The sequence below is a fragment of the Pleurodeles waltl genome, chromosome 4_2 (genome assembly GCF_031143425.1).
Source record: "Pleurodeles waltl isolate 20211129_DDA chromosome 4_2, aPleWal1.hap1.20221129, whole genome shotgun sequence".
NCBI lineage: Eukaryota > Metazoa > Chordata > Amphibia > Caudata > Salamandridae > Pleurodeles > Pleurodeles waltl.
In genome coordinates, this window is record NC_090443.1 from 637,104,101 (window position 1) to 637,125,391 (window position 21,291).

The following is a 21,291-nucleotide window of genomic DNA, read 5'->3' on the forward strand; positions in this document are numbered from 1 at the left end:
GCATGTTACAGAAGAGTACAAAATACAGGTAGAGGTATAATACTGCACTAAATGGCAGACACTCAGAACACAAAAAACACCCAGGGAAGGCACTTCTATAGGCATGGGGAACAGATTTTCCTATAATGAAAGGACTTCCTTCAGAAAACAGAGGGCTTGAATTAAATTTGGAAGTGTCTTTGAAGGAGGAGAGCTTTGAGGTCAGTTTTGAAGGCCTGGGAAGAGGTGGTGGTCCGAAGCTGAGGCGGAAGTGAGTTCCAGATTCTCACTGCGTTGCCTGAGAAGGATTGGGCCATCGATCTTTCCTTCTTGAAAATGGGAGGTTCAAGCAATAACTTTTCTGCATTACGTGATGGTCTGGAGCCCCCAGAGAGTTTCAGCTTATTCACCAGGTAGCGAGGGGAGGAGGAGTGCAAGGCTTTGTGAGTGATACATGCAGTTTTGTAGATAGATCTTGCCTCTATGGGAAGCCAACGGAGGGTGGATAAAATGGGTGTGATGTGGTCGCTTCTTTTGGCCCCATATATGAAACGAGCTGCTGAATGGAGAATAGACTTCAGGGGGGAAAGGTGGGATTTGGGAAGGCCAGTAAGAAGAGAGTTGCAGGAGTCCAATCTGGAGAGAACCAGCGATTGGACCAGGGTTTTAAGGTTGTGCTCCGGGATAGAAGCGACGAATTCCCCAAAGAAGGCGCAGTTGGTGTCGAGCAGACTTTGCAATGGAGTCGATGTGGGAGAGTAGATTGAGTTTTTTGTCAAGAATGACACCAAGGGATTTTGCGCTCTCGACAATGATGGGCTTATTATTCATTAGATTGATCTGATCCATCCATGATTGCACTGGGAGATGAGAAAGTGAGGAGGAGAGGGGGAGGAATTCTGTTTTGGAGGGATTCAGGATCAGTTGATGAGTTAACATCCAGTTTTGGATGGAGTCGAGAGTAGAGCTAAAGAAGGAGAGATCGTGAGTGGAGGCCACCTTCAGGTAGATCTGAGTGTCATCCGCATATAGATGATATTGGATCCCGGATTTACTCAGGAGATTTCCCAATGGTTCTAAATAGAGATTGAACAGTGTGGGTGCAAGTATGGAGCCTTGAGGAACACCTTGACTGACCGCTAAAGGAGTTGAAAGACTGTTCGCTATTTTGATCATTTGGGATCTATCAGAGAGGAAGGAGGCAAACCATTTGAGCACAGTGCCCTCCATGCCCATTCTCTGTTGAAGCGTGTTAAGGAGAGTGTTGTGATTGACAGTGTCAAAGGCTGCAGAAAGGTCAAGAAGAATTAGAAGACAAGACTCCCCTGAATCGAGTATCCGCAGCGCGTCATCAATCACTAACAGCAGGGCTGTTTCAGTGCTGCAGTTTTGAATGAAGCCGGACTGGAAATTGTCAAGAAGATCATTTTCCTTGATATGGCGAGAGAGTTGTTTCGCTACACATTTTTCTGTGATTTTCGCAAGAAAGGGTAGGTTAGTGATGGGACGGTAGTTGTTGAGGTCGTTCGCATCAGCGGTGGGTTTTTTAAGCAGAGGGGTGACCTGCCCCGTTTTGAAGGAAACAGGAAGGGAGCCTTGACTGAGGGAGAGGTTGACCAGAGTGGTCCAATAGGAAAGAGAATTAGTATAGAAGTCAATGGCAATGGCACTAGGGATGGGGTCAAGTGAATGGTTAGAGGGCTTTGTATCGAGGATGCATTTAAGGAGAGCATCGTCAGAGATGGGGTCAAAGTCTTGCCAAATGGTTAGGGATTTGCGCTCCTCTGTAGGGGTAGGATGAATGACCTGATCTACAAGTGATTTAACCTTTTCGTCAAAGAATACAGCGAATTCCGCTGCTTTCTTTGTGGAATCTTCCAATTTGGAGGTTGGGGGAGAGCTGTTTGGGTTCTTGATGAGGTTGAATAGTTTTTTGGGTCTATTTTTGGCTGAGTCAAGGAGGGATTTGTAGTGTGACGCTTTTCCAAGGAAGATGCGCTTGTGGTACTTGGATCTTGCTGAACGAAGCAAGGCCAAATTTTCAGTGGAGGGCGCTTGTCTCCATTGTTTCTCAAGGGCTCTTATGAGCTTCCTTTCTTCATAGAGGGATTTGTTGAACCAAGGTGCTGAGGGAGTGGGCCTTTTCTTTTTGCTTTGGAGAGGAGCGACATTACTGATTTCGACTGCAAGGACTGTGAGGCATTGGGAGGTGAGTTAGTTAACATCTAGGTCCGGGTCTAGCCTTGGAAGTGATAGCAAAGCAGAATCACAGAGGGTACTGAGGTCAATATTTTTAGTGTCACGGAACCAGGAAGTAGCCCTCTTAGGCTGGCCAAGAGTTATAGAGTGTGATAGGTGAAGAGAGAATGGGATGAGGAGGTGGTCCGACCAGTCTACAAGAATAGGGGTAGCGATAGTCAGCAAGCCTGCTTTAGAAATAACAAGGTCCAGGATTGAGCCTTTAGAGTGTGTTGTTTCTGTGCAGTGTTGGATAAGATCGTTTGCAGAGAGGAAGGTGGCCAGCGAATTCGCATAGGAGTCTTGAGGCGAGCCCCAATGGACATTGAAGTCACCCACGAAGATCTGATTGTCACTTTGCGTGTATTGGTCGCTGAAGAAGTCCGTGAGTTCCTCAATAAACGAAGGGCTGCTACCAGGAGGGTGGTAAATAGCATGGAATCTGAGAGGTGAGCGGTGGTGCAATTGAAGCTCAAGAGATAGGCATTCAAAAGTGTGGCAGGAGCTGTTAGGAAGAGCCTTAAGTAGAAGGGAGTTTCTAAAGATGACTGCAACACCTCCCCCAACTTTGTCAATTCTGTCATTTCTAAGTATAGAATAGCCTGTGGGTACAAGGAGATCAAACATAGAGTGAGAGGTATCGTTGAACCAGGTCTCTGTGAGGAAGAGCATGTCAATATTGTGCAAGTTGATGGTATCGGAGATTTCAAGTTTGTGTTTTATTGCAGATCTGCAGTTGTGGAGCAAACAGCGCAGCTCTGACGCAACAGTTTTGTTGACGGGGGCACTTGGGCTATGAGGGGTGATAGGGATATTGTACTTATATGAGGGCGCTCTGGAGGGTTTAGGTGGGCGAGTGGTTCTGGCAGAGGAGATGGTCGGAATAGAGTAGATAACAGGTTTACTGGGCAGTGGAAGTGAAGGAAGGGTGGCGTTTGAGTGCTTGTGTGGATTTGCAGATGACAGGCTATGCTTAGCTATAATTGGGAGTGGGGGTGAGGTGCATTTCGTGTAAGGGTGAGTGTTTGTCAAAGGAATGGAGGTGTGTGGAAAAGTCGAGATCTTGGAGCTTAAAACTAAAATGGTAGCTTCAAGTTGGGAGATGGCGGTGATTAGAGAGCCTAGCTTATTTTCCAGAGAGAGTAAGGAAGAGCACTGCATGTTGGGTGGATCGATGGAAACAGGAGGGGGTGCATTAGGCAGTGTCCGGCAGGGAGAGGTGGGGGAACGGGAGGGGAGCAGGGGTATAGGGTTCAGAGGTGCACTAGGCAGTGTACGGCAGGGAGAGGTGGGGGAACGTGAGGGGAGTAGGGGAATAGGGTTCAGAGGTGGGGAAAGGTTTTGGATAAGAGCAGGAGTTGGTGCGCCAGGGGTGAGAGGAGAGTTGTCGTCGTTAGCATTGCAAGAAGGATAGGAATTAAGGGCAGATTTAGGGGGCGAAAGGAGAGGAGTGGGGCGGTGGGGCGGTAGGAGAGGGAAGGAGTGTGAGGAGTGATAGGGAATAGGGAGGTATGGAAGGAAGGGAGGGGAGGGGGTTGGATAGGTCCTGGTAGCTAAGTGAGGTGGCTGTGAGGGAGCGGGTATCAGGCAGAGTGGGGGGAATTGGGAGAAAGGGAAGTTGAAGAAAGGAAGTGATTCTGCTCGGTCCGAGGGAGGGGAGGGGTTACCAGGGGAGGAAAGGGGGTAGCACAGTATTGCTGGAGGAGAGTGGGGAGGGAGAGAGATGGAATGTATTTGTGGGGAAATCGGGGTACATAGTGAGGGGAGGAGTGGGCGGAGGGGCAGAGAGGAGGAGGGAACAAGGGGAACGTAGGGAACATAGACAAGGGAGAGGGCTGAAGGAGAGGTGGTCTAAGGAGGGGGGTGGCCGGAAGGGATAGGGGGGAGGAGATGAGAATGGAGTGCCGGGACGGTGCAGAATGGACGAGGAGCGTGTTAGCTAGAGGTGAGGCTGAAGTGAAGAGGGGAGGGGCATACTGTGAGGGGGGAAGAATGGGAGGGGAGGTCCGAGGGGAGGGAAAAGGGTCGACCTGTGCCTCCCCAGGGTGCAGCCTATTGGAGAGTGGGGGGGTCAAGGGAGGAGAAAGGGAGTAATTGGTGGAGCTAGATGGAGAGTCAAGGGATATCTCGGTCGCAGGGGAGGGGAGTAGGGAAGGGAAGAGGCGGTCAAAGAGAGAGAGACAGGTGTCTTTGGCTTGGATCATAACAGTACCGTTGTTATAGAGTGAGATAGTGAGGGAGCCGTTAAAACCCACAGAGGGGGAAATTTTTAGCTGTTTCCCATGAGGGATAGAGGAGGAGGAGGTGACGTTAAAGGAATTGTAAAAGCTGGTAGACCAAGAGGGTATGTCGTGCGTGAAAAAAAATTAGATCGGTTTTGAGCCCCCCATACCGACCATTGTAAAACTGATCGACAAAAAGGGAATCGGGGAAACATTCAATGGTGTTATGCTTGAAACGTTTTGCTGCAGCTTTAGTCAGGTTAGAAGGGTAGATGATTTTGTAGCAATTAATTCCAGACTTAATTAGAGCGGTGGCCATGTTGGGAAATTGTGGAGGAGGAGGGTGGTAAGGATAAGGGAAGGGTGTTACTAGGACGGTGGTGGTGTGGAGAAGTAAGAGGGCAAGAAGGGGGCACGTAATCCAGACGTCGAGTGCAGGAGCCTGAGTTACTCGTAAGTATCACCAAGATTATGGGCAAAAAGCACAGGGTGGAACATAATTTCACTAGCATAACCCAAAATATGCAGGACAACCTCACAATCATAAAACACAATTTAGAGGTAGCCAGACCAGGGTCTGAAAATCGAACTACAAGAAATACATTTCCTAGCACCACAAATACGCAATGGGGCCTGGCGCCCTAGAAACCACCAAGATCCCCTGGTCACCTGGCCAACTCAACGGGGCTCAAATGCCCTGTGTCCAGATTGTCGGGGCTGCTGCCAATGCAGCAAAAGACCAGCGTGCGTACTTGCGCAAACCTAAACGTTGCAACTGGCACTAAGTGCTGCACAGCTGTGAAGAAATGGTGCAAGGAGTGCATCTCACTCCTAACTCAGACAGAACTACCTCCAAAAAGCCCTAAGAGTCTAGAGGAGGATAACTTTCGTCAGTTCACCCGTTGGGAGAGGATTTATCTGCTCTTATTGTGCAGCAATATAGTGTGTTGGCTCTGTATAGCAGCGTCCGGAGATGATTTAAATCACCCTTAAGCCTACACGCAGTCGCTACTCGCGCGCTGCTTTAACTGTTAGGTTACACATGTTTTTATTTCACAAAAATACTTTTTCTAAATGTTAATTTCCCACTTTGGCACTTCTTTCTGCGTAGCTTCGTAAATCCGAGTAGCCTCTTAACGAACTTAAAGCATCGCTTGCGCTTTTATTACGGCAGGTATAAGGCAGGCGCGGTTTTGTGTTTTTTTTTTTTTTTAAGTTCAATTTTAGTCTCTCGGGCGGCGGCGGTAATAAACACTGTTCCTGAGATGGCGGGTCGCGGAGCTGTGGAGAACCTTCCATCCGTCAAAATGGCACCGAGTGTACCATTCTTGGTATGGGTTAGCTAGCCTCCTTTGTGGCGGACTCACTGCTGGGGAGTGCGGGGTTCTTGCTTCGGCGGAAGCCTGCAGTTAGTGCGAGGGGCTTCTCCCGAGTAAACTTTCTGCTGAGCTGTTGGAGAAACTAGAGCGGGCTCTGCTGTTAGCTGCGTCCGGTGCTCCCACCTTCAAGAAACTCATCCGTGGGCTCCGGGTAGGCACCGGGGCACCCTTCCACCTCCGCACACGGTTCGCCGACGCGCCTCTGATCACTCTTGGGCTACAGGGTGCACCGCCCCTGTGCCTACCGTCTGCTGTACCCACATGGGCTCCATGCAGTACGTTCTCGGTGTCGCGCTCGTTGACGGTCGGCAATGGCGTCTGGGTGGACATCTTGCGCTGCGGGTCCGGGGCTCCGCGGCCTCTAGCCCCGGGCGGGCATACCGTGGCCCCGGGCTCCCCCGGCAGCTCCCTCGGCACGGACACAATCCCGAGGACACATGGTGCGAGGCACTGACAAAACACAGGAGGCGCGCGGTGCGCGGTGGAGCAATTGAGGGGAGCCGCAATGTAGGCACGAAGTGAAGTGGAGCGTCTGGGTTCTGGTAACGGGTATGGTTGGCAGAGATTCCTCTGCGCCTCCCTACCTATTTCGGGGTCTTCACGGGATGGGAACCAACTGTCCCTAGGTCCCCGATGGGCCGGGCTGGTCATCTAGATCCAGTTGGAAAGAGGTGCTGTCATCACTGTGGGCCTCTTCTATTGGTGGTGTGGACATGTGTGGACCCTCCTGTCCGGTGATGTTGGGTAGGGGTCCTGCAGGGGTATAAAAGGATGGTTATTACATCTGTGTGTATCATGGTGTGCAATGGGTGGGTGACCGTGTACCCCAGTGCTTGCATTCCTGTGTGAGACCTTGTGTGAGGAAGGTTTTGGGGGTTGTATGGGTATGTGCAGTGGCCATGCTTTAGTGATGGGTGTCCATGCTTTGTTGTTGCATGCAGGGCTTTGTGTTTGGATGGGTGGTTTGTGATATTGGGACATATGTGAGGAGTTGGGGTGCTGGGGGTGAGGGTGAGGGTGGGGGTATGTGATAGCATGCAGGTAGGGTGAGGGTTGTAATAGTTAAGATTTGACTTACCAGAGTCCATTCCTCCACCTACTCCTGCGAGGCCCTCAGGATGCAGAATCTCAAAAGACCTGCTCCTCCCATGTTGCTAGTTGTGGGGGAGGAGGTGGGGGTTCGCCGCCAGTCCGCTGAACTGCCAGGAGGTGTCTTGAGATCACGGAACGCACCTTCCCCCGTAGGTCGTTCCACCTCTTCCTGATGTCCTCCCGATTTCTTGGGTGCTGTCCCACTGCGTTGACCCTGTCCACTATTCTTCTCCATAGCTTCATCTTCCTTGCAATGGAGGTGTGCTGCACCTGTGATCCGAATAGCTGTGGCTCTACCCGGACGATTTCCTCCACCATGACCCTGAGCTCCTCCTCCGAAAACCTGGGGTGTCTTTGCCGTGCCATGGGGTGGTGTAGGTGATGTGTGGGGTGGAGTGTGTGGTGATATGTGTGCTGATATGTAGTGGTGTGTTGTGTGAGGTGCGTGGAAGTTCTATGGGTGGTGGTGTTGTGTGCCTGTGGTTGTTGTTGTTCTTGCTGGTGCTCTCTCTCTCTGGCCTTCTTTCTGAATTTTTTGTCGTGGGGCTTTGTGGGTGTTGTGGGTGTGTGTTTTATATTGTATTGGGTGTGTGGGAGTGGTGTGTGTATGTGTATCAGGTGTGTGTATTTGGAATTGTCCAATGTGGTAGAGTTTTGTAAATTTGTGTGTATTTTGAGCGCAGTGGTGTGTACTGCCAATGGAATACCGTGGTTGAAAGACTGCCGCGTGGATTCGTGTGTCGTGATAGTGTGGGCGTATTTCTGTTGGCGTGACGGTGGAGGTTATGTTTTCGCCAGTTTATCACTGACCTTTGGTGTGGCGGACTTGTGTGGGTGTCTGAATTTTGGCGAATTCCGAACTGTGGGTCATAATAGCTTTGGCGGAATTCCGCGGCGGTGTGTTGGCGGTCTTCTGCACGGCGGTAAGTGCCTTTTACCGCCAATGTTGTAATGACCACCATAGTCCCTGGTGCCTAGTGGATTATGCCCCCCAGATGGGCCAAAAAACAAGGCCGATCTGCCCCAACGGGGGCAGAACTACCTAAAAGTGTTTGTACCCCTTTGGGGGGTGACCCTTGCCCAAGGTGCCGCCCCCGCACAAAAAAAAAAAAAACACATCCCTGGTGCCAACGTGGCTTCTACTCCCACTGGGGGCAGATCGGCTGAAAAATAATTAGCCGATCTGCCCCAGGGGGGCAAAAACGGCGTATATCATTATCCCCACCTTGGGGGAGCGGCCCTTAGCCAAGGGGCTGCCCCCCACACAAAACACACACGCACACAGAACAAATTCCCTGGTGCCTAGAGGGCATTCCCTCCCCCCCCCTCCGGCCGGAGAAGAAACTCACCTTTTTCTCAGTGGACACGCAGGAAGCAAATGGCTTCCTGCGCATCCGGCGGCCTCTAATGATGTCAGCACGCGATCGCACGCTGACGTCATTAGATGGGGGTGGGGAGACTGGAGTGGAAGGGGAAGCGATTCCCCTTCCAGCCCTGCCAGGGTGGGGTGGGAGGGAGGCCCTTTGGGGGAGCACCAGCGCTTCACCCGAGGGCCGGGTGCAGGACGTCACCGTTACGTCCCAGGCACCCTAGGGGTTAATGGTAAATGTTATTGTTTTCAGGAAATGTTTTGGACTCCATGGTGATTCTCTAAGATTGATGATTTTTCTTACTTTAGCAAAGAGCAACTTAGGACAAGTACACCCTGGGATGCTATTTTATATGAGCCATTCTTGCCCTAAAAATTTAGGAAATTTTAATCCCGGGGCCATATTTACAAGAAAGTGGCACTAGTGATGCACCACTTTTCTTGCTGCCTCTTGTGTCCCCTAAAGCCACCATGGTAGCTCTATATTTACAATACGGCTCACCATGGCGCATGTTAAGGGCAATAGCGCATTTTTTTATGCTATTATGATGCTATACTAGATTACCGTAAAAAAAAAAATGTCTTTAATCTGGTATATTGTTAAGAGGCCCATTGAAATCATGGGAGCCTCATTTTAACACCTGCTTTAATCAGGTGTTAAAAATGACGCTAGAAATGGTGCGACGGAATCTTGTAGATTCCATTGTGGCATTTTTAATGGCCCTTTAACAAAGGAAAGCCCCCTTTGCATACATCATGGATCTATTATGAATGATGTGGGGTAAAGGGTTTACAAGGTTGTACAAACCCAGGTTGCGCGACCCTGAAAATGCAGAGCTATGACATGGGCCAATAGTACTGCAAATGTGGCGCTGAAGGGCGCAAGGGTCTTGTATATCTGGCCCCACGTTTCATCAGTTTTGTATGGAGCTTTTAAGCAACCTGCTCTATGTGAGTGACAAAAAGTCCCTCAAACTAAAGTCCAATTTCTGACTATATGTTTGAGTGATTCTATTGTTAGTGTTAATGTATATCAAAAAAACATTTTCTCAAACGGAATGAGAATGCGCTAGATTACGAGAATATTTCAAGGGAAGCATTACCCGGAATTTGCGCCTCTGATGACATCTTGCGTGTTTTCTCAATTTGGTGTGCAGTTTTAACAGTGTGAATGCTCTTTCTGTAAAGAGCATGTATTTCATTTGGCATTTTATCCTCTCTGTCTACTACATCAGCTGCAAGCAGGCAGAATTCCTGGTGTGATTTTATGCAACATCTAATTTGTTGTGATGTATTATGCATGTAGATATAATTGCAGAGCAGGATGATCCAAGTTTTAAGGCTGGTTTGAAGAGAAATATGTATTTCACTGCATCATTTGAAAGATCGACATAATGAAATCTTGGGCTAATAGGCACACTGTTGGAGGTATTAATATGGAGAGAATGCACCTCGATTTTAAAAAAATGTCTGTCTCCCATCAGACTTCATCAGCCAGCAAGTGTGTGAGAAATGCTAAGGATGTACTGATCGAAAAGTACTGCATTGAAAGTGTGATTCGGCGTGGAGGGGAAGGAAATGTCCCAATGTGTAGGGCTGAAAAGCATTCTTGACCAATAAACATGTGTTATTTTGGTGAGGGTATAACTAGGTTAGCTCGACTGCTTTTAAGTCTGGCATCTATAGGAGATAAACAATTTTTTGTGTTGGGTCCTCAGTGTGAAACTGCATCCCAGAAGGGCTATGAATAGACTGCGTCTTCCTCAAATTTAAAGCTTTAGTCATAAGACTAGCCTCCTTCTTTGCCTCCAGCTATGTTAATTCATTTCTAATGTTACTGTGCTCAGAATACGCACCCAGGGACAGGATAATAACGTATAGAGCACTGTTTAAATGTTGTGATCTTGCAAATAGTTCAGATCGTGAGGAAAGGTTTATTGAGGCTGAATCAGAACCATTGACGACCGGTCTTGTTGCATGTGGGACTGCTGGCACAGTCTGCATGTGCCATGGTCAGCAGTCCTTCTACACAGTAACACTCAGGCCCAGATTTACGACATCTTCACGCAGTGCAGACAAAAATGACACTCTCCTCCCCCTGGCACCGGTGCAGAAATTTGCTGCCCTGTGCCAAACACACACCTGTGCGCCATAGTGCAAGGGTGTCTGCGTGAGACTAGCTTAGCTTTTGCATTGGAAAGATACTCCTCCAGTACAAAATACTTTGTGTAGATTAGCTTTGAAACTTTTCCCACTTTGTGTGTGTGCTGCAGCATACAAGCACAGTTGGAAAAGAAAGGAGAAATAAAAGCATTACTCTGTGATGGGGCACTTGTCCTTCTCTCTTCAAGTATGTATTTTCTGTGAATTCTTTCTTGTTTTTCTTCTTCTCCTGTGTAGGTTTCTGTAGTGAAAATGGCAGGAATCGACTTGCTTTAAGCAGCATTTATTATTTAAACAGATGCTGCGTCGGAGCACAGAAACCTCCGCTCAACATCTTGCCACCACCAACCGTCCAGTAAGTATTTGTGCGTTACCCATTTCGAATGCCGTCTCTGCTAGAACTCTCATGAGCTCAGCAGAGACCGCACACAAAGATCAAGACTATTACATTATCCTTTCCCTTTCATAACTACAAAGTTAACATTAAAGAAAAGAAAAAAAACAAAATGCAGAAATATAAATATAATTTAGGGGGTCAATGTGAACACGGCAGTGTTTACTGCCGTGTTCATGCTGGCGGTCATTTCACTGACCGCCAGCCCCCCTGGGACCCTGCCGGCCGCATAATGAACATTTTGCTGGGCAGGCAGGCGGAAACATTGTTTCCGCCCGCCGGCCCAGCAGAATGCATGCCCGGGACATTGCCGGCAGTTCCACATGGAGCCGCCATCAATGCCACTGTGCGGAAGGTGCAGCAGCACCCATCGCGCAGATCACTGCCTGTAAATTGGCCCCAGAGCACCCCTTCTGCTAGCCTTTCTGTGGCTGGGGAACCGGCCAGGGAAAATCTGGTGGCAGAGGGATCATTATCCGAGGGGCAGCGCTGCTCTTTCGGAAAATGATTCCCTCCACTGTCAGGCTGCCTGTTGGTGGTAGCCTGGATGTGGAGGAGGGCCGCCATAGGCGGCCCTCACTGTGTTCATTATATGGCAGTTCAGACCGCCATGTTGGTGGCAACCGCAGCCGGCAGACAGTCTGATCTGCTGGGGTTCATAATTACCCCCTTAATCTCATTATGCATGATAAACCATTTGTACAGTACAAAGGGTCACCCAAGTGAGCAATACAGTGCAAGCTAAAGCAACTAGAAAAACAATATGAATGGACATTAATCTTAAGGATGTACTAAAAGATATATGCAAACAAAACTCACTTGTAATAGATAAAATCAATTAACCCAGAAGTTATTGGCAATACCTCAGGTGTAGAGAGATAGATCATGTACTCCTGCGAGGAACACCGTGAGCTTTGAGTAATGAGTTATCTGAATGATCAACAGAAGTTGAACCATCAACATCCATATCATCAATATTACTCCCTATTGTCCCTTTTAACTTGACCACTCTTGCCTTGTTCCACCAGTGTTTTTTGTCAACACGAATGGCATTTCCACAAACTTTGTCAACTACCTTAGGCTCACTATATTTTGAAAGCCCTTTTTTTTACAAGTAAGGGAGTTCTTATACGCACACCATCACCCACACTAAAAGGTTGAACAGTAACATTTTTCCTAGAATCAAAATATGTTTTCTGATATTCTTGTGAGCTCTCAACATTCCTACGCACCACTTCATCTATCCCTTCAATGACATTCATCTTCACCCTTTTGGACATCCATCATGGCCGAATTTTTGTTGAGGGTTTCCTACCTCTTAGCAACTCAAATGGGGATAACTTAGTCATGGAATGTGGCATGCTACGGTAAAACCATAACATAGAACATACAGCATTTTGGACAACACAACCATTAGCAACAGCCCATTGTACACAGTTGTTTAAAACACGATGCATGCGCTCACCAAGACATCGGTTTGTGGGTGGTACAAGGAGCTTCTACAATGTGTAATTCCACCTAGATTTAAAAAACTTTGAAATTACGAGCTGACAAACTGAACACCATTGTCTGACACAATAGATTAAGGAAACCCTTCCCTTAGGAAAACATCCTTCAGAAAATCCACAATATTCTTGGAATTAGGTTCACCCATTAAAAGGTACTTCAGGCCACTTAGAATAATAGTCCATGACTACCACAGCATACCTTGATGTAAAAGGTAGAATGTTGAAGGGGCCTACCAAAGAAATTCCTACCTTTTCCCACAGTCCTGTTGGATAATCAATGGGCTGCATGGGTGGGGTTCTAACCATGAACCTATTCTCAGCATTGGAACATATCACACATTCATCCACTAAATCTTCAACAGACTTATCCATATTAGGCCACCAGAACACCTCACGCAGCCTGCGTTTGTTCAATGTTTTTCCCAAATGTCCTTTGTGCTCTCCCTGTATCAGTTTGGTTCTCACACTCTCTGAAGGTATTAGATTCCCACCACGTGTTAGTATTCCATCTTCAATGGATAACTCATTTGAAACCTTAACATAAGTTTGAAAGTGGTAAGAAACATTATTTTTCCTGGGCCAGGCATCTTTCACATATTTCATCACTTGAAGCAAAACTTCATCCCTCGCCAATTCTACTCTTCATTCTTTCTCACTAATGGCACTCATTTTTTCTACATCAATTAAAGCAATGAAACAGCTCTCCTGTTCTTCATCCTCAAACATTTGTTCATTCATCCCCTTAATCAGAAACCTAGACAAATATTCTGCTCTACCATTTTTAATGCCAGGAACAAATGTTATAGTGAAGTCATATTGCAAAAGCTTAATTGTAAATTTGGCAATACGAGGGGTTTGATTGTTAATTTTGTCTCCTGAAAGAATAGCAGTTAATGGACTGTGGTCAGTACGTAGTTCAAAATGGCTACCCCAAACATAGGGGTGAACTTTTCTGATCGCCCACCAACAAGCCAATAATTCTTTCTCAATTACAGATAAATTGATTTCAGAACCTCTCAGAACTCTAGACACATAACCTACAGTGTTTTCTTCACTATCCTTACTTTGAGTCAGAATAGCACCCAGACCAAACCCACTCGCATCAACAGTGATAGTGCATTTAAGATTGGGATCAAAAGGTTTCAAAAATTTTGATCCAGCTAACTGTGCTTGAATCCACTCAAAGATAGCTTGACAGTCCTTATCCACAAAAAGGGGACACTTCTTTTCAACATGTTGGTTAAGTGTTGAATCTTGGATGCATAATTTTCTATCAATCTGGAATAGAATTCACATAACCCTATGAACGATTTCAATCCAGCTTTGTCAACAGGTGCTTTAGCATCCAAAATAGCATTTACCAAACCAGGTCTTGGCTCCACACCATCTTGGGACACAACATGTCCCAAGAACTCTACATTCTTTTAAAGAAAATGACATTTCTCTCTCTTAAGCACAACGAGAGGTAGAAAAATGAAAGAACAAAAAGAAGTAATGCCTCTTCTACGGTTCATAAATCTGTTGTCTTACTTTCTTCCCTTTTCCCCTCCCTTGTGTTTTTAATGTAGGTGTATAATTATGGCAAGAACGCCTGTACCTGAAGCTGACAGGTGATCGCGTCCTTCTCCTGAGTCGGCTCAACTCCATCGGGGAAATTGGATTCCCTTGTCTTCTCTGACTCTCCTTTTGCCTCGTCACTATACTGGACCGGGGAGTTTTCTCCACACTGCATGCGCCCTTCTGATCTCCATTGTCTTCATCATGCTCTCCTTTTGCCATGTCACCCCTCAGGACCTGACAGCTTCTGTTTTCTCTCCGCAAGTCTCTTCTTTTTACGCCTTCCTCTCTGCCCGCCGCTTCCAGCGTCTCTCGGCTTCACACTTCCTGTAATCCCCCGTCGCCACTCTCTACTGCCGGGTTAGGAGGCCGTCTGTCGCTTCTCCTGGCACCCCCGGGGTACTCGTCTGTCCATTCCACTCTGTATGTGGGACAGTCTGTAACAGACACACTGTTACAGGGGCCTATTTGAATTGGGCACTATTTTGTTACGCAAAACTGTCTACTTTTTTTAGTGAATAGAGTTTTACATCATGGATGGTTGCAAGGGAACACTCATTCATCACCCATGGAACAACCCCTTTGCACTAAGTCATGTAAATTAGCGCTATGCGCTGCTTTGCATGACTTTTAAATGATTTTCCAGCGCAAAACAAGTTTTGCGCTGGAAAGAAATTGGTAAAAAAAAGTTTTTGAGTCAATTTGTGGTTTTTTTCATGCAAACATGGTAACAAATCTTAGTAAATATACCCCTACGTCTTCTGCTGATCCATATCTCATGGCACAAAGTATTGGATGAACAGGAGCCTTTTAAATTCTCCCTTGAAATTATCATAAGATTTGTTTTTTGGTTGGGTAAAAGGCGTTCAAGCCGTAGGGCAAACTCTGAGAAAGGCTGGTTGAGTGTCCACATTTTGGTGGTCATTCCGACCTCGGCGGTCTTTTCAATAGACCGCCGAGGGACCGCCGTACAGAAGACTGCCAGTGCTGGCGGTCTTCCGCACGGGCCATTATGACCGTTGGCAGCACTCCGCCCGTTTCCGGACGAAGAGCCGTCAACAGCCATACTGGCGGCAGGCGGGGAAGTGGAGGTAGCTCCACCTCCACCGCCACGCCAACAGAACACCGCCCAGCGAATCACGACCTGTTCCCTCCCGGAGGATCACCGGAACAGGTAAGGTGATTGTCCCCTAGGAAGGGGGATTGGGGGGTGTTGTGAGTTGTGTGCGTGCATGGGGGTGTGCGTGTGTGTATGTAGAGGGGTGTGTGAGTGCGTGCATGAATGCGGGGGTGTGTGTATGTGCATGAGTGCGTGCATGAATGCGGGGGGGTGTGTATGTGCATGAGTGCGTGCATGAATGCGTGAGTGTATGTGTGCATGTGTGTGTATATGTTAGGGATCGGGGTGGGGACGGGGGTCCTGCAACCTTTTGGGGGTGGCAGGGGTGGTGGGGGCAGTAGGGGAGGGAGTCGGGGTGGGGGTTGGGGGTGGGGAAGACCCCTATCAGTGCCAGTGAAGGGATTCCTTGGCACTGATAGTGCTTACCGCCATGGATTTCATGGCCGTCCCAAACCGCATGAAATCCATGGCGGTAAGCCGGGGTCAGGCGGGTTGGAATACCGCCGGCGGTATGTGACGACCGCTGGGCTGGAGACCCAGGTCTCCAGCCCGGCGGTCGTTATCGCCGTGGCGGTCGGAACGGTGAAGCGGCGGCTGGCCATGGTGGTAACCGCCATGGTCAGAATTCATGAAAAAAGACCGCCAGCCTGTTGCCGGTCTTACCGCCGCTTCACCGCCGCCCGCCACGGTCGGAATGACCGCCTTTGTCTGCACACCAGAAGTTTGAGTAGAAGAATGCCTGAACTTCTTTCCTTTGTGTTCCACCACTAGTTTTATTGGATAAATAGCCTAGGGTTTCTAAATGATTGATTTATAGTTAATAAAGGCAAGTTTCAGGACACTTTTTCCTTTAATCAAAGTGATTTCAGTGAGATTGGAAAAGAGTGATGTGGTCAAATATCCGCAAACTTGACAGCAATCTGGTTGTTGCATACAGAGTCATTTTTATAGGTAAGAGAATGATTTTTGATATACACAGTAATAAGAAATTACCATAGTCCAGTCTGGACAGGTCCTTGGGTTGTTCCACTTATTTGAAGTCTTCATTAGGTATAGAAGGTTTGATGCCTCATAGGAGCCAATGTAGGAACTTCTTTCTTTCACCATTACGTTTATGCTTGGAAGTAAGTTGAGATTCTTGCCAAGAATAAAACATTGTGATTTGGTTCTTTTGATAATGAAAGCTTTACAGGTTATTGTGTTGAGCGAGTTCAGTCATGGTTGCACTGTTATTGAACAAAATGGGAGATAGAAGCAAGAATTTGATTTGGTTTCCTAGAGATTAAGTTTCAGTTAGTGTTAAGTCAACCATTAGTTTTTTTCCCAATCTATGCAAAAACAGAGAAGTCTATGGGAGAAGAAACTTTCATTTAGATGTTTGAGTCATCTGCATAAAAGTAGTATGAAATACCTTAACTTTGTAGAAGTGGACCTAGTGTTCACATTCGAGGTAGACCAGAGGACTGGACCTTGTTGTGTGTAATGTAACGGTGGGGAGGGGTTGGATAGTGATTTATCCTTTTTCTGCATCAGAAACAATTATTTAGACAGGAGGAGATCCAGCTGGTAGCCGTTCTTTGCGCTTTAGTGTCGTCTACAGGTTTTTTTCAGAAAGGAAGTGACATGTCAGGCTGTTTGGCAATGTAAGAAAAACCCTGAGAGAGAGGCTGTCACAGGGTCACAGTAATGGAGACTCGCAGGCGTTTGTTATAATGTATATGCTTTATTAGATTTTTGGTGGTAAATAACAGTTCTTTTGTTCTTTTCTTTCTCTTTGGTTTTCTTTTCTTTTGATTTCCGTCTTCTCTGAGGTTTCATGTGGTCTTCATTTTCTTCCTTCGTCTTCTTTTTCCAGATGGAGACTCAGGAGACACATGGGGAAAAAGAAGAAAACAAGACCGTTGGTGGAGAGGTAAGTAATAGTACTGCTCTTTCCCTGGTCTGTCTCGCTCTCCTCTCTTTCCTTATCTATAATTCTCTTGCTGATTTCTCTTATTTTCCTTTTCTTGTACTTCTTTCCCCATTTCCCCGTTTTCTAGGTTTCCTTTCTTTTCTCTTTCTTTTTTTCTGTCTATTCTCCTGACTTTACTGTCTCTTCTCCTGCTTTTGCTGTCCCTTTTCTCTTTCTTATGTAGGTTTGAATGAGGTGGTTTGTTTATTTCTTTTCCTACTGCCCTAGTACCTCTTACAGAATCTGTATCAAAGGCAAAACAGAGTGTGACAGCAATCTTAACTCACTTCTGCTATTGATATATGGGTTGCTGTACCACTACGGTGCTTTTCTACTTTGTTTTCACCCAACAGCCTAAATCACCCTACTCGTCAAATAAAAAATATTGTACAAAGCAAACAAAACAATCGTCTTCCCGTGATTAGTTTTACCGCCTCCCACCGTTCCCGATTTCTTTTGCTTTCCCCATCCTGTTATAGGACCGTACCTGGCGGGGCCACGCTTCCCTAGAGCGTGGCCGGTCTGATGGCTTCGCCGCCTCCTGCTCCTCCACCTGGATGTTGGGAAGGTTATCGGGCTGCCACCCTCGTGTTCCCCCTCATCCCGGCATCTCATCCTCTTTACCTCTTCGCACGGGAATCCGCCTTTCTATGCTGTCACCGCCACAGTTCTCCTCTGCTCTACCTTGCGCTGCGCTTCCTCTGCTGGTGTTGTTGCCGCCAAAGTTCTCCTCCTTGGAACATAACGAGGTGGGTTTCAAAACCCCTCCTTTTGTTGCAGACATTGCCGTATTGGCCAGTGGATGATGCACATCCAGGTCACCCACACCGGACCCGATGGTGCCCTCGGGGTACTGCTGGGCCGGATCACCGATGGTCGGCCCGGCACAGAGGCATTAATTAGGTTGATCCAGACCAGTATGAGGAAGAGCTAAGTGTCAACATCAGGACAGTGCGCGCTCTACGGGCATCTAGAATGCAAAAACCCAACACTCGCAAGATAATGTAATTTATGCATTGTGATGATATGTTATTGTTTAACCTTTTGCATTGCAGAATTCCATCCAAAAGATTCATTTTTAAGGTGCTTATAAATACTGTACATTTGCAATGTATTGCTGCAGACATTCAGAGTGTGTTAGGGTGTGGTCCCTTTCCAGGGCCTTCTAGAGACTTTCCCTGCAACATGCCTGGGCGTGGTTCTAGGCTGGGCCAAGACTCTATAAAAGAGAGTCAGCCCAACTTTCAGTGCTCACTATTCAGAGGTCCCGGTGCAGAGCAGCAGCTTCTTTCTGAGCTCCTGTCCCGGAGGCCTATTTGGATTTTCCAGTCTTCTGCACTCATCTCTCATTGGTGATCACTGTTTCCAGGCGGTAAGACGGTGTTTGGACATTTCCCAACACCGTAATTGAGAATTTTCATATTCTTGACTTTAATTCTTAAATGAATAACAGATTACTTGTGCGCTGCCATTTTTTGACATTTGTATGGTGGTTTGCAAATAGGGAGGACGCGCAATTTATTCCATAAAGATTTGACTTCGTTATTACATTGTTGTTCATTGCGCGCTGATATTTCTTGACATTTACATGATGTTTTACGAGTTGGCAAGACGTGCAACTCGTTTCATGAGCATTTAACTTTGTTGTTCATTGCGCGCTACCTTTTCTTGACATTTACATGGTGGCATTCGAATCGGCGAAACCCTCAATTCACTTCTCGTGTGTAATTCATGCTGATCATTGTGTGCTACCATTTTCTGGCATTTACATGGTGGCATTCGAATCGGCAACACGCGCGATTCTTTCCTTGGGTGTTTTTTCATGTTATTCATTGTGCGCTACCATTTCTTGGCATTTGCATGGTGGCATTTGAATCGACAAGACGCGCAATTCTTTCCCTGAGTGCTTTTCATGTTGTTCATTGTGCGCTACCTTTTCTTGGCATTTGTATGGTGGCATTTGAATCGGCAAGACGCGCAATTCTTTCCTCGTGTATAAATAATGTAAATTACTATGCGCTACTATTCTAAGACATTTTCTTGGTAGCATTTTAAGTTGACACGTTGCGTGATTTATTCCTTGAATCTACGTTGTGTGATTTCATGGTGCACATTCCTTTATGGCAGAGGTCTTCAAACTGGGGGGTGGGGCCCCCTAGGGGGGCCTGAAGTGAAACCAGGGGGGGTCCCAGATTCTGGCCAAAATAAATATTATACAGATAACAGGCCTTTATTTTAAGCAGGAGGATGTTATTGCAGTTTTAAAAAGGTAACAGTACCTAACTGCAATGTTTAAATAGGTTTAGACATATTTAAACATTGCCATGTTTATAAAACTAATTGTGAAAAATTCTGAGGGGGGCCCAATGATTTTTATTTTTCAACTGGGGGGCGCGGCATTAAATAGTTTGGAGACCTCTGCTTTATGGTGTTTAATACTCATATAAAAATCTGCAATGTGCGCAATTCACTTCCCAATGTTTTTTCTGAGAAGAACACAACAATACCAGAGTTCTAGATGTAATGCTGTGTGTTCCTGATATGCATTCTTAAAAGGAGATTCATATGGTTGTTTAGAAATTGCTCAGAGTGTTTCCTGATTCTCATGCTAAAGAAAGTATTCGAATCTGAAAGTCCTATTTAACTTTTCCTGTTTCCTCCTCAGGTATTCGGTCATCTAAAGCCTAGTCAGTTTTAGGACTATTCTAGGGTTGTTCATGTTTTTCGGAAAAAAGACGAAGCTTAGAGTTGTAGCATGGTACTGAATTCATGAGATGTAATTTTGATGTTGTGTTTTAACCTTTTGCTTCCTACAGGTCTCCTTCCCAGCTGTTCCCGTCCTAATCCCCTTTTCCCCACTTGGACTCTCTTAGACTCTGTGATAAATCTAATCAGAGTATTGGAGCTGTCTTGTGGTGGAAGTGTTGGGAACGTGCACAGACCCCGAGGATCTGGTGACTCTGACAGGATAGCGAGCCCAAAAATTATTATCCTCCTGGTTTCTGTATGTTCTCAGCATGGCCACACTGGACGAGCTAGTCAAGGCTATCACCCAGCTCCAGTCAGAAGTGGTATCATCAAAGGATTTGACAAATAGTCTAGCTGAGAGGGTGAGTCAGTTACAGAATAAGGTTGAGAAGAAAGAACAAAGTCCGACAGGTGTGTCTTGGCCAGGTACTTCTTCTCAGACTTCTGGAGGTAATCCGACTAACATTTCCCTCAATGTTCCTTCAGCCATTCCTTTAGCTCCCCCAGAACGCTTCTCAGGTGATCCCTTGAAAGCGCAATCTTTTCTGGTTCAAGTGGAACTTCACTTCACCTGCAGACCACATACTTTCCCTGATGCCCAGTCTAAAGTAGCTTTCTTGTTGTCATATCTGTCTGGAGATGCATCTACCAGGGCTATTCCTCTTGTGCGTAAAAATAGTCCCCTGTTGTACAACTGGAAACATTTTGTTCGTGAATTTGAGAGAGTTTTAGATCGTAGAACTGTAACACAGTCAGCAGATCGTGAATTATTAGACTTACGCCAAGGGAATCAGGACTTAGGGGGTCATTCCAACCTTGGTGGTCAGTGTTAAAGCGGCGGCTCAACCGCCAACAGTCTGGCGGTAAAAAAAATGGAATTCCGACCCTGGGGGAAACTGGCAACAGAGACCGCCACTTCAACACACCGCCCGCCACGGCGGGACAAACAAACAGTGCAGCGGTCACTGCCAACAGACAGGCAAGAGTCAATGTACCACCCACCCCATCACAACCTACCAATCCGCCACCTTTTCCGGGGCGGTAGCCCCGCCGATAAAAACACGGCGGAAACAGTCATTTAGAACGGAAAACGCTCACCTCCATACACCCCACGATGAATCTGGACAGCATGGAACCCGAACTACACATACTCCCAGCGATTGTCTACCTGCTCCTCTACCAGGAGCACGAATGCCAGCGCAGAAGACAACGGTGAGTACTGCACCTACGACACAGGGGAGGCAAAAAATTACGGGGACAAACATACGCGACACACCCACCCCCACCCTCACCCACTACAACACACACATCAATGCATAGCAATACATCACAGTTACCCCCCCAAACTTCCCGGAAGAATGCAAAGACAAAAGGAAATGATTATAAACATTGGAATATATTGTATCACTGGCTTAAAAATATATCACACATCTAAAACCTTTATATACATACATTTTAAAGTCCGATCATTGTAGCAGGCATCGTCCGTGGACCACTGGGCCCAAATCACATGGGCAAAGCCCACACAGGATACCTGACTCCAACGGAGAGAACACTGCAGGGGCATCAGA